At 34.7% G+C, this 14,233-nt stretch overlaps 1 protein-coding gene across 2 annotated transcripts in view; it reads left to right on the plus strand.

Annotated features, from left to right (window-relative positions):
- The window catches only part of Focad (focadhesin), a 281,898-nt gene that overhangs the window by 5,642 nt on the left and 262,023 nt on the right, over positions 1-14,233 (plus strand). The window lies entirely within an intron of this gene.

Here is a 14,233-nt window from a genome sequence, read left to right on the forward strand (position 1 = left end):
GATTATGAATAAAACTAATAATCTCTTAAGTGCCTCATTTTGGTTTTGTTGCATACTATTAAGGAAATCTTCATTCACACACATTAGGAGTTGTGCATGAAAATAATTTTTTAATAGTTCATATTACAGTCTTACAATGTCTAGTTTTTTCCCCCATTTATTTTTTATTTTTGGTGGTGCTGAGGATTGAACCCAGGGCCTTGTGCATGTGAAGCAAGCACTCTATTGACTGATCTATACCCCAGCCCCCTCCCCTATTTTTATTTATTCTTAAAAATATCTTACTGTGGAAAATTTTAGACATACACATAAATAGAGAGTATAATAAAATCATTTTGTCAGTCTCATTCTATACAATTTTTTTCTGCTGTAGTTACTATTTAAAAAGTAATTATTTTTAAATAATAAGGACTTTTCCTCTTAAATATAATTATTACATTATTATCATGTAAGAAAATTTACACCAATTCCTTAATATTCTCTAGTAGTCCATATTTTAGAATTGTCAGTTGTGCCATTGGTATCATATTATAGTTGATAATTTGGAATCAGAATTCAAATAAATTTTCCAAATTATATATTTGGCTATATGTCTTTCAAGTAACTTACTCTGTGTCAATCCCTTTACCCCTTCTTTTCTTTAAATATATATATATTTTTAGTCATAGATGAATGCAATGCCTTTATTTTTTCATTTATTTTTGTATGGTGCTGAGGATCGAACCCAACACCTCACACATGCAAGGCAAGAGTTATATCACTGTGCCACAACCCTTTACTCCTTCTTTTCCCTTTGTCATTGATTTGTTGGAGAAACAGTCATTTGTCCTGTAAAATGTAAAAGGCAAATGGTGTTCTTTATCTTTTTTTTTTATTTCATGTATTTACTGTAAATTGTTAGTTAAATATAGAGAGCTATGTAGATCCATGTTGAATATTCTTAAGGGGTTCCACGTATATCCTGTTAACTAATGAAGACACAATGTCTGGGTTTCTTTTGGGGATGCTAAGATGAATCAGTGGGGTCAGATGGTGTCATTCTGTTGCTTCTAGTACGAAGTTTTCTATCATCCTTTAAGCTTATAGTTTAGGCATCAATTGATGATTCATTATATTTTAACAAGGTGACTTCATATCCTTAAAGATTTTTAAAGAAATAAATGCATTTTAAAACTCTTTACTTTCTTCATCAATTTTCCTATCTCCCTATCTTATACTTCATGTGAACATTTGACATCAAATTTGAAGGAGATATGGAATGGACAGTGAATTAAGGTGGGGAAGTGAGGACTATCTGAATTCGCCTGTCACCTCTATCTCCTTCCCTGTATCTCTTTGTTTATAGTTTATAGGATTTTTAAGCTGTATGGGACAGCTGGGCCTTAGAGGGTCAGTGAGGCCTTAGAGGGATTGGAAAGTAGCTGGGAGCAGGGCAGATATTGATGGCAGCCTTGGAATTGGGTTTGAATTCAGAGAAAATCCAGCCTGTAGCTAAGTGTACAAATTTTAACATTTGTTGTGTGAGTCAAGATGGACCCCAAATAAAACAGAGAAGTAGAAGAAGCTTGAACACTCTGTACTTTGCATCCTGTTGTCATGTGTCCTTTCTTGGATGACATGGGTAAAAATCATTCAGGATACTCATACATTGCTGACTTATTTTTATTTTATTTTTTTAGTTATATATGGACATAATATCTTTACTTTGTTTATTTAATGTTGTGTTGATGAGCAAACCCAGTGCCACACATGTGCAAGGCAAGAGCTCTGCCACTGAGCCACAACCCCAGCCTAATTGCTGACTTATTTTAAAGACAGACAGATGACTTCTTTAGTCTTTTGCATCTCAGTAAATGATTGCTTTTTCTAGTTATCTGACCCCAAAACCTTGGAACCATCCTTTGAACCCAGGGCCTTGTGTGGGCAGCAAGCACTACTAACTGAGCAATATCCCTAGCCAGAAAATGTATCTGAAGCACTTATTTATCTTACAATTGAAGGTTTATACTTTTTGACCAAGTGAAGACCTGATATATAAAATGGTAACATAGTTTAATAATAATGAGTACTTCAAATTTATTGAGAGGAGATCTTGATGTTCTCAATAAACACACACACACGATGGTAACCAGGTGATGTATTTTTTTTTTTTTTTTGGTATCCCAGACCTTTTTTATTTTTTATTTTGAGACAAGGCCTTGCTAAGTTGCTGAGGCTGGCTTTGAACTTGTGATCCTCCTGCCTCAGCCTCATGAGTGGCTGGGATTACAGATGTGTGCCACATGTGTGCCACGGCATCTGGCTGGATATTTTAATTAGCTTGATTATGTTATTTAAGTTATATATATATATAATAAAAATACCATATGTACACCCTAAGCATCCATAGTGCTTGTTTGTCAACCATACCTCAGTAATTATGGTCAAATATAAAAAACAAGTGTTCTGTGTGTGTGTGTGTGTATTAATATTTACATATATAAAAATTTATATATCTAAAGCATGGACTCTTCTGTCATCTCCAGTGCTAGGACACTTCTCCCCTGGGTTTTTGCAATAATCACCTAACACCTCTCCTTTGTTCCTTCTTGTTTATGGTCGATCCTTTATAGAAGCCATAATGATCATTTTAAAATGGCAATCTGATATGCCATCTCTCTGTCCAAATGCTCTAGTCATTTCCCAGGTGGTTCAGAAACATCCCATGGCACACAGGAGAGCCCCTGCAAGGGCTCACATGGCCTGGATCCCTGCTTTACTCCTTAGGCTCTCTGCCCAACTGACTTACTTGCTTCAACCACACTGGTGTCCTTGACTTTTGCTAAGCATGTTTGTACCTCAAGTGTATTGCCCTTAGTATTCCTTCTATCCAAAATACTCATTTCTTAGTTCAGGTGTCTGTGCATATGTCACCTTAACAGAAAGAACTTTCTTTGAAAGATCCCAAAACATGTAATATAAAGACATCCCTAAGAATTTCCAATTAATGACTCAAATTTGATTTTCTAGATATTATATGTGCACTAGAAAAGTAAAAATAACATAAAATATTTATACTTCAGTTTAAGCAATTAAAAACATCCTTTGGAATGAGGCAACATACTTGATTGAAATGAGATTGGAGGAAGTTGAGCACACTAGAGGAAAACTTAATTTTTTTTCAGGGACAGATGGATTAATCTCCTGGCAAACAATTTAGAATCAAAAGTAATTCTATTAGTTTATTTATTTGGAACTCTGCAGGACCATTATAGCTTCTAATAACTCAACGGTATGACTTTCTCATTAAATAGTTCTTAATAAGCAGAGTAATTGGATCAAGTGAGTCTTTTTTTTTTCAAACCTGTTGCTGCGATAAAACTGATTCTTTAGACAATGATAAAAGACCATGATTTCAAGTGAGTAAAAGCAATCACTAATTTTTTATTGAGACTAAAAAGTTCATCTTAAGTTGTTATTTGAAGAAAATTGATAATTCCTTTTTAATTTGAAAAAGCAATATATACTCATTGTAGGAGAAAAAATGAAGAACTTGTAAGGGGGAATATAACAGAATGTGATCACCCACCATCACATTGTTCAGAAATAACCTTGCTAACATTTCTGCATATTGATGTTGTCTTTTCCCTAATCCTGTGTGTTTTACATATGTATATATCTTGATTATGTTCATGATTGTATATGAAAATTTATTTTTTCTCTTTCATAAACATTTTTTTTTCATTGTTAAAACTTTTTATAAGGGCTGGGGATGTGGCTCAAGCGGTAGCGTGCTCGCCTGGCATGCGTGCGGCCCAGGTTCAATCCTCAGCACCACATACAAAGATGTTGTGTCCGCTGAAAACTAAAAAAATAAATATTAAAAAATTCTCTCTCTCTAATATATATATATATATATATGTATACACACACACATATATAAACTTTTTATAAATATTGTTTTAAGTTACAAATCAACATTTAATTTGCATATTCCTTGGTTTACCTTTTAGATTAGTCAGTGAGTCCTTTTGCATGAAGCATGCTTGCTTTTTAGACTTTTATATGTACTCTTGCTTCACTTTTAAAATGGAAGGTGAGTAGAACTTGGAGAATGTGTGCAGCTCCTTTTGGGATATAGCCAAGAAATATCAGACGCTAATATCGGGTGCTCAGTGAATAGTACTCAGAATGCCCACTTCTATGGAGTGGTTCAGCATTTAACATATCCCAGACTTTGGTTTCAGAGTATTGAGGTTCCCTATGAAATTGAGTATGGTGGGTGGGGCTTGGGGGAGACTGGTGACCCTGGGAACCATTCTAGTTCTGCCTTATTTCTGACTTTGTTCCTGAACTGATTGGATCTTTAAGGACTTTTGTATTTGGAGGTAAGCCAGGTTAAGAGCAATTTCATATTTAGTGCTTGAATTTGGGCTGAAAGGCATAAGCAGAGTTTGAGTGTGACATATAACTCTGAACTTTGGCTTCATTGTGAGTTGGTAGTCCATGGAGTTACTGGGGATGTTCATCTGTCAGTCATTTTCTTACAATAGAATGTTGCAAAGCCTGTATGTATGACAATTGCATATATAATTTTAAAATTTTGTGAAATTAAAGATATTCTCTTGAGGATCTACATATAACTTCATGTCTTTGAAAAGAATTCATAGGGCCAGGTGCAAGGCATATACCTATATTCTTAGCTGCTTGTAGGAATGAGACAGGAGGATCACAATTCAAGGTCAGACTGTGCAACTTAGCAAAATAATAAAGAGGGGGTGTTGGGGATATAATTCAGTGAGAGATTGCTTGCGTAGGCACGCTCAAGGCTTGGGTTTAATCCGCAGTACTGACAACACAAGAAAAAGAAAATAAAAACAAACAACCACCACTACCACCACCATCAACAACAACAACCACCAAGAAAGAATTCTCAGAGCTGGGAGTGTAGCTCACTGGTAGAATGCATGGTTAGCATATATGAGGTCATGGGTTCCATCCGTAGCACCAAAACCCAACCAACTAAGCAAATTCTTATATCTAAAAGACTCTCTAGACTATACTCTTATCAATTATCAGCATTTCATCTCAGGATCCTCTTCTAATTCTTGAATATGTTTCTTGGTATGTCTGTGCTAAATGAAGGGATTTACTAATGATCTGTCCAGAATGACTGGTAGGTTACTTAATATTAGAATATTAAGTACTCTAAAAATATAAAAAGTCATATAAAATGCTTGTTATATAATAGAAGATTAGCACATGTTACTTCATTGGGTAATTATATTTAAAGTACCTTTTCTTCCAATGGGAAATATACAGAAGTGATGCTGTGAGTTTTTAAAGGGTTATAGTACATAGCAGATTAAGAGCCTAGTTATGATAAATAATAGCTGTCAACTGAAGTGTTCATGTACAACTTATGATGTATTCAAGTAACAAAGACAGATTTTCTATCTCTATTAGATTCAGCTGAAAACAGTGAAGAAAGTCTTACAAGCTTTTGAATGTGTTCTTTGAATTTTTTAAAAAAATGTACCAAAATGAAAGTAGTATAATAAAATCTCCCTACTATAGATTCTGCTGATTTGGGATTTAGACTTGACCAAAGTTCATTTTTGTATAAAAAAGGTATTTCCTCAGTTAAAAACAAGTGAAAGAACCCGGGAGTAAGTGGTATGTCTAAAACCAACTAATTATTTTCCAACCCTAAATGTGATGATAAGGTTTTTGTATTTATTTGGAAATAAAATTGTTCAAAAATTTATTTTCTATTCTGGTTCTTATTAATTTGTTTTGGTCTTTGTTGTATAAGTCTTAGTAAAAAAAATTAATTCTCTATTTCTCACTTTCTGTTTTGGACCATTGATCTAAAAACAAACAGTAGAATCCAGAATCTTAACATTTTTTGGTGTATCATATATTTGATACTTGGTTAAACACAGTGATTCAACCAACATTTCTTCACTTGGTCTTAGCTAAAAGAAGTGATCAATAAACATTTCTTAACTGCTTATTACATGCCAGGCCCTGCCACGGGTGAAGAAGACTCAGAAACTCAAGTGATTTAAAAAGTGCAGTTGACAGTTCTGCACCTTGGTGAGACAGCTTACTCAATTGCTGGAGCCACTTCTTCCTTGAGATCTGAGCAGGTACAGCTGCTGCCCAGACGGACACTGGCCCCTTCAGAATGTGAAGCCTGCCAAATCTTGAGGATAGATTACTGCCCCCTGAGAGCTGTAGGGGACATTGGAGACAGAACCTGCCACACCAGTTAGTCCCTTCCATACCATATACTCAACATTTTCTATTCCTGCAAAGTGAGGCCAGTTGTAATTCAAGTCCTATTTTCTGAGGCAGCTGCAGGAACTAAGAATGAACAGTGGCTTCCTGATCTTTCTGCTTTTGGACATTACTATTAATTTTTTTTTCTTTTCCTGAACATCCCACTGTTATTCCAAACCCTGTGTTTCTACAAAGGAACTCATCCACCTGCAGTTATCTCCATCTCATTGAGCTGTTATGAATTGTCATATGGAGGGGTTATCTGCAGCCAAGCATTCATTTATGTCAGTATAACTATCTCTGTGTGGTAGTGTTTGAGAAATGTTTTGGGCAAATAATTGCCTTTGTCTTTTTATTTACTTATTGGCTGGGCGGGGAGGAAAACTTGGGAGGCCAAGGTAGGATGATGGTAAGTTTGAGATCAGCTTTGGAAAGTTAGTGAGACTGTCTTGGAATAAAAATGAAATAAAGCTAGGGTGTAGTTCAGTGGTAGAGCACCTCTGAGTAAAATTCCCAGTATCACAGAAAAGAAAAGAAAAAGAAAAAGAAAAAAAAATAAGAAAGCATTGATATCAGTGGCAAGAAAACAGATTTCCCCGTTCATGGATACTAATTGCCATAATGAAAGTGACCAGTCTTTATTATTTGTTAGATGCTCGTTGAACTTAAACTGAATTGTCAGTGATGAAACATAAATATAAAACTCAAGGAACTTATGCAACTGTGGGACATATATTGCTGGTTATGTTGCTACAAGGATGAGGGTTAGAGTGGTAATTTTTGTTTTTGTTTTTGTGGTCTGGGCATGGAACATCCCTTTAATATGTAACTTTTACACATTAGACTAAGTTACATGTGTTTAGAATTGTATTTTAAAAAATACAGAGCTATTTGCGTATGCTGATGAGCTGATTTGGGAATTTGATTTGACACTGTATGTACAAACGTGGGTTATTTTAAAGATTTCCTAAGTACAGCAAGATATGATGGCAAAAACAAGATGTTAGATAGTAATAACTAAGGTTTTAAAAGTGTTTGCTATGTGCTTGTCTTTGAGTGAAATGCTTTAATGGATTATCTTAATTTTACAAAAACTTTATGTCAACTATATTTTATAGAGAACTGGTTAAGCATGTGAGATTTGGAGAGTGACTGTTAATATCTATGCTCTGTTTATTACATAATAACATAATTAATTTTGACCTCTCCTTGCCTCACTTAGTTTTTTATATGACAATGAAGATAATAATAGTATCCTTGTTATGGGGTTGTTTTGAATGTCAGGGGAGAGAATGCATGTGAAAAGCTTCCATGGTACCTGCCTGCTGCATGGTAAAATTCAATAAATCCTGATTATTAATATCACTATATAGCCTCAGGCAAGTTACTTCCTCTCTGAGCTACTATTTCCATATGTGGAAAATGAAGTTAATTATATCTACCTGGACCTTATGGGAAGATCCCCTGAGATCTTCTGTAAAGTGTTTTGTGGAGTGCTTGCACACACGAGCTGTTTAATCCAACATGAAATCCTAAATCTTGGGTCACAATTTGCATTTATTCAGTGACTATCGAGAAGGTGCTCATTAGAGGTTGGGGTTATAGTGGTTAAAAATTAGAGACTGTCCCTGCATTTCACTGTGGTGGGGGAGGTACAATAGGGAAGGAAAAATAAGTAAAGCATTGATAAAAATGGCTAACAAAATAGTTAATATTTTATTACTTAAAATTTTTTCTTACTTTCTTGCTACACATTTTATGGTATCCTTTAGTGTTGGATTTCAATGCTTGCATTAATTAGGTGTCAGAAAGTTGTTTCCCTTATTTCTAAACAATGTATTAAATCTGAATATTTTGGTAACTTTATTAAAATTAAAAATCATGCTGGGCATAAAAAAGGCACATGTATGTAGTTCCAGCTACCCTGAGGCCAAGGCAGGAGGTTTACTTGAACCCAGGAGTTTGTGACCAGTTTGAGCAACATAGTAGACCCCCATCTTAAAAGAAGAAGAGAAGGAGGAGGAGGAAGAGGAAGAGGAGGAGGAAGAGTGTTTGATTATGAATATGGAGATTTTGCTATTCGATCTAGATATTATTTATTGGTCAAGATCTTTAAATTTACTGGGTATCTATTTTATTGTGAATATACTATAATTTTATATGAATGTAGATCTAAAACATGTTTTATGCAGAGCAATTTGAGTAATCATTTAATTTTTTTAAGTTATAGATGGACACAATACATTTATTTAATTTATTATTTTAATGTGGTGCTGAGGATTGAACTCAGTGCCTCAAACATGCAGGGCAAGTACTCTAACACTGAGCCACAACCCCAGCCCCAGTAATTATTCTTTTGATGGAGCAAAATCATCTAAAAATTATAATATTGCAAAATCAAAAAAGAGTCAACTTTGAAGACCTTTTTGAGGACTTAGATAAAAATTCTAGAGATAAATAAGTCCTTGTATTTAAAAAATAACACATTTTTATCTGTGTCTTCTTATATGTTAGCATATAAATATACGCACATAGAGTACTTTAAAATTATTTAAGAATTATTGGGAGAAAATATTGTAACAAGTCAGGCATTATTCTAGTTGGTGGTTTTATTTTTTACTTTAATGTCTTGTTCTCCTGGACAGCAATCAGATCTAACTTGGAATTTCCTGCCTTTGATCTTATTTTAGACTCCCATTTCAAAATCTGTGAGTAAGTAGCATGTGATATTAGCTGAGAAGGAACTAAATTGTAAAGGCAGAAGTTTGATTGTAATAGGATGTGCTTTTAGTAAATTGGGAATGGTGAGATCATCAGAATTCATAGTTGCTTGAATTTTGCTCAGTACTTGAATGATAGGTCTTAAAATTTTGGGGACATGATGCAGTGATGTGGAACATGCTGGTGCTTCATGTTACTGATGGTCAAGTGGAAAAAACCAGTGGGCTGAAGTCACGAAATCTCTTTTTACCTGAAATCTTCCATGACTTGTTTTTCTTTTTGGCAGTTTGCTTCAACCTTTCTGACATTCAGTTTCTTCATTTCTCCAGTGAAAGAAAGTATGGGAGGGAGATGACACCAAGTCCATTGTAATAATTAAGGAAGTACTAGCTGCTTCCATTAGGTGATCCTAAAATACAAGTGATTTAAACAAGGCAGAAATTTCTTTCTTCCTCATGTGATACTTGGAGTTCTATGAATGCAGCTCTGCACTAATCTGTCATTCAGGGATCTAGGTTCCTTCTATCTTGTGACTGAGTTAAAAAAAAAAAAGTGTCTTAGGGACATTATCTTCACCTGCACAGTTTAATCTCCACTGTTTCCAAAACCTGGTTGTGGTTGGGAAGAAAGTATGGAGGAAGCAGGAGGCAGGCTTCAGTCTGGAAATAGTATATCACTTCTGCTCAAACTTCACTGGAGAGAACCTGATCGCTTGATTATACCTAATCATACTTGAGGCTAGGAAATGTAACAGAGTTAGTCAGGTTACATTTTATTAACCCATTAGCACCAAGTTCTCAATTCTGAGAGTATTTCAGGGAAATTGATGCAGATGCATTAAAATAGGATGGAAATTATAATCTAAAGCTTACCTATTATCATATTAGTTAATACTAGTATATTATAATTATTATACATTGTATAATACATACCAGAAAAACATTACAAAATATGTAATACATAAGTTTTTATAGGTGTTCCACATCTGGGATAATGGGAAAAAGTGGGTCAAAGCAGAGAATATATATTGGAGGATGGGTAGTCGTCTCTTCCACATTGTATGATTTCTGCCTTCTCTGATTACAATATTGATCAAGTGGCTCTGTCACACCATTTAGTTGCCCTCTGCTTCAGCTTGATTTTGAAATTACTAAAATAAATGCATTTTCTACTCTTAGTTTAAATATGATTTAGTGGTCTTTTTGAGACTATAAGATTAAAAATTCCTGTTTAGTTGTACTTGCTCTTTATGGAAAGTTAAAAACTTTGCATTGAGACTTTTCCATGATCTTTCCTTTTTTTATGACTGATGTAGTTAAATGGGTTCCAAGTGTCTCATCCTGTTTGTTTGGAAATGTTAACTGCAACTAGATTATGTAGCTTTTGAGGTAAGAATTGAGGCTAAGCTTGAATTCTTAGTAAAATTTTATTTTAAATTTTTTATTTTAAATTTAATACTGGGTGTGAAACAGAACCATTGCCGGATCTTGGGGAGGATGTACAAAAATACTTGGGACTAGTAAGGAGAAGATGAGAGGCTAAGGAGGTAGAAGATTAAGGAAGATATAAATATTGGATAGCAGAGCAGAATAGGTATTTGCAAAGTATAGGTAGATATTCCACCCCCACTCCCTGTGTTTGAGGGGCAGGGTCAGTCAATTAGAAAAGAACCCTGATAGAATATGTCCTGATTCATAGTCTTGATAACTTTATAAAATTCATCTATATTTTGTTGTTGTTGATATTATTATTATTATTATTATCACATATTATTATTATCACTTGTAGTGTTGGGAATCAAACTCAGGGCTTTGTGCATGCTAGACCAAGCTCTCTATCACTGAGCTGTATTCCTAATTCAGTTCAAATTTATTGATAGTACTCATTAGCTTTCTCTGCACCATCCAAATAAAAGTCATAAAAAGAAAAAAAGTTCAAAATACAGTAGTTTCTCTTAACTTCAGTTAACCTATCTGTGATTTCATTTCCTCTTAGTCACCTGTGTTCTAAAATATTAAATGGAAAATTTCAGAAATAAAAAATTGGTGAATTTTAATTGCACAACACTCTGACTAATGTGATAAAATCTCATGCAGTTCTACTCTGTTCAGCCTGCTTGTGAGTCATCCCTTTGTCCAGCTTTTCCAAGTTGTGTACTCTAGGCTCTTTAGTTACATAGTATCCATTTCAGTTATCAGATTAAATGTTGCAGTATCACAGTGCTTGTGTGTACAGTTCAGTGCTTATCTGTGGTTTCGGACATCCACTGGGGGTTCATTCCCCTGAGAATAAAGGGGAGCCACACTTTGTGTTTAAAACTGTCAGATTGATTCTTGAGTAGCTTAAGTTGTGAGAGGAACTAAGTAAACACCATAACCAATAAATTGCAGTTGGTGATAAAATGTTAGAAAATGTTATAAAGAAAATAAGCCCTGTTGGTCGCAGTAGCACACACCTGTAATCCAAGCAGGTTGGGAGGCTGAGGCAAGAGGATCATGAGTTCAAAGCCAGCCTCAGCAACTCACCGAGGCTCTAAGGAACTTAGTGAGATCCTGTTTCTAAATAAAATATAAAAAGGGCTGAGGATGTGGCTCAGTGGAGTGGTTAAGTGTCCCTGGGTTCAATCCTTGGTACCAAAAACAAAAAACCAAAACAAAACAAAACAAAAAAATAATTAAAAGAAAAGAAGCCCCAGATGTTGTGTCTCTGAAAAATAAGTTCTGGTTAATGTGAAGCATACATTTCTAACCATTTGCTGATGACATTGCTCATATAAATCAACTTTAAGAGTGTACTTTGTGGCCAGGCATGGTGGTCCACACCTATAATTCCAGTGACTCAGGAGGCTGAGGCAGAAGGATTGGAAGTTTAAGGCTAGCCTCAGCAACTTAGTGAACCCTATCTCTAAATAAAAAATAAAAAGGACTGGGGATATACCTCAGATGTAAAGTGCTCCTGAGTTTAATCCCAATTCTAAAAACCCAAACCAAACCAAACTGAACAAGCAAAAAAGAATGTACTTTGCACAGCCCTGACTTCTACATAAATCACTGCCCTTGAGTCCTTTCCATGTGGAAATTTGGTAGTCAGAAATGCTCAAATGTTTTTCTGTTTGATCTTCAGACTCTCCCCATCTTTCAGCCATCCTGTATAATCAATTACTCCCTTTGCTGGGTTTCCAGAGCCCTTATGAATACAATTAGATAGATTTTCTCTTGTTTTTCAGATTGTGCCCTTCATTTGAAGTTTGATGTGATATGTCATGTATATCTTCATCTCCGAGAGAAACTGAGGAGGAATTTTGAAAACCCACAGTGCTTTATCTGTGTGTTGCTCTTTTCTTACTGCTGGAGTGCAATTGATAGATTTATTTTCTTGGAAGTATTCTTATGGGGCTAAAACACCTTGGCAGATAATATGATAATTGCTTATATTAAACAAATGCTTTGATTCATGGGGAGTTTAAAGGACTCATTAAAAATTCTCTTTCTGAGTTAGATTTAGATTTAAATGGACCAAAAAAAAAAAAAAAGGCATAATGACAGGTTGGAGATAAATCTTTTAAAATCAAACACTGCTTTTGTGGAATGTGATTTATGGATCATATTGTGACTGGTTTCCTTTTAGTAAGAATGCTATGATAAGAGGTAATATATAAATAGTTTTTCTTTAATGTGTAAAATGCCCAAAGGAAGTTGAGATTAAAATTAAAGTAGGACACATGCTTCACTGCCAATGCTAAGGCAAGCATGTGTATTCTCTTTTGAAATTCCCTAAGAGAATATGATGTTTTTATACCTTGAAAGGCCACATGGTTGTGATTAACCTTGAAATATAAGTCTCCTGCAGATGAAAGACACTTGCAATTTGTAGCCCAAGGATAGCAAATCAAGGATGGTATCAAATCATATTGTAGCTTGGGTAGTGGTTTTGAGAATGCTTAATGGCCATTTGTTAGGAAAGATAAAGTTACTATAGATTTAAAAATGTATTCATTCTCTAAAGTGTCAAGCTGAAATTAGGGCTGTCTTTTGTAAGCTTAGGTATTTGACATTTATCCTTAGGTAATTTTGATAAAAACAGTACTCTTTAACCACGGTGGCCCACTTCCTAAAGACAAGGTCATCTTTTTGGATGGCTCAGCTTCTTCTCTGCTAAGATAAGCTATTAGCCTAAACAGTTGTTCATCTGGTCCCTAAAGCCATATAGGAATTCTAGTGTTCTTGGCTTGAATCTGAGAGTACAGCCCCACATTTTCTTCTGTTGCTTTATCGCTATTGCCATTTGACTAAGCCCATTCTGTGACACATTGATAGCCATCTACTTCTCTGGGTACTCTAAAGTCTACCTTCTATTAAGCTAGATTAGATCATCTGAAAACTCTGTACTTGAACCCCATTAGCTGAGACTCTCTTGCTGAATTACATGTTACATTATACCTGAGGCTTTATCTGGGATTTGTTTTTAAAAGAGGTAATATAAAACTTCCTTTTGCTTATGGTATTGAGAATATTGTCTAATATCATTTTGTATTTCATATATAAATCCCAATGTGAGAAAGTTCTTTCCAAGTTTAAGGGCATGAAAAAGTTGTTTTTCTTTGATAAAGAGTACATTTCCATCTTTTAAATAATAAAAGAGGTACATCGTTTACTTTATGTATTTACATTAGCTTCCTGGAGGCACAGAGCAAAATTTGGATGTTAATTTTAGCAATTATATCAAGAAATTTTATAAATTAATTTTGAAATAGTCATCATGTAAACCAGGAATTAACAAACTATGGCCACCTAACATCTGCTTTTATAAAAAAAAATTATCAGAACACAGCCATGGTTATACCCATAAGTATTATCTATAGCTGTTTTTGTACTATAATAGCATATCTGAGTAGTTGCTGTATGTTCCTTTACAGAAAGAGATTTCCAATTCCAATGTAAATAGTCACAGAAAGTTTTGAGCCAGACCAAATGCAATAATAGCAAAGCTGGTGATTACTGTTTGATGTGGCTGATTGGGGAAGGAGGCTTAACAAAGATGTGCTATGTTAAGTCTTTAAATAGTTGGGGCACATAGAGAAGGACATTCTGTTTGGTAGAGAAGTGTATAAATAAAATCCTTTAGGAATGAGCAGATTTGATGCATGTGGGATCCATTTTGAAAACTGTTTTAGCTAGATTGGAATTACAGCAGTGAAAATGAAGCTGAATTGGTGACTGTTGGTAGAGTGCTTAAAAGCTGGGCATCA

The sequence above is a fragment of the Ictidomys tridecemlineatus genome, chromosome 4 (genome assembly GCF_052094955.1).
Source record: "Ictidomys tridecemlineatus isolate mIctTri1 chromosome 4, mIctTri1.hap1, whole genome shotgun sequence".
NCBI lineage: Eukaryota > Metazoa > Chordata > Mammalia > Rodentia > Sciuridae > Ictidomys > Ictidomys tridecemlineatus.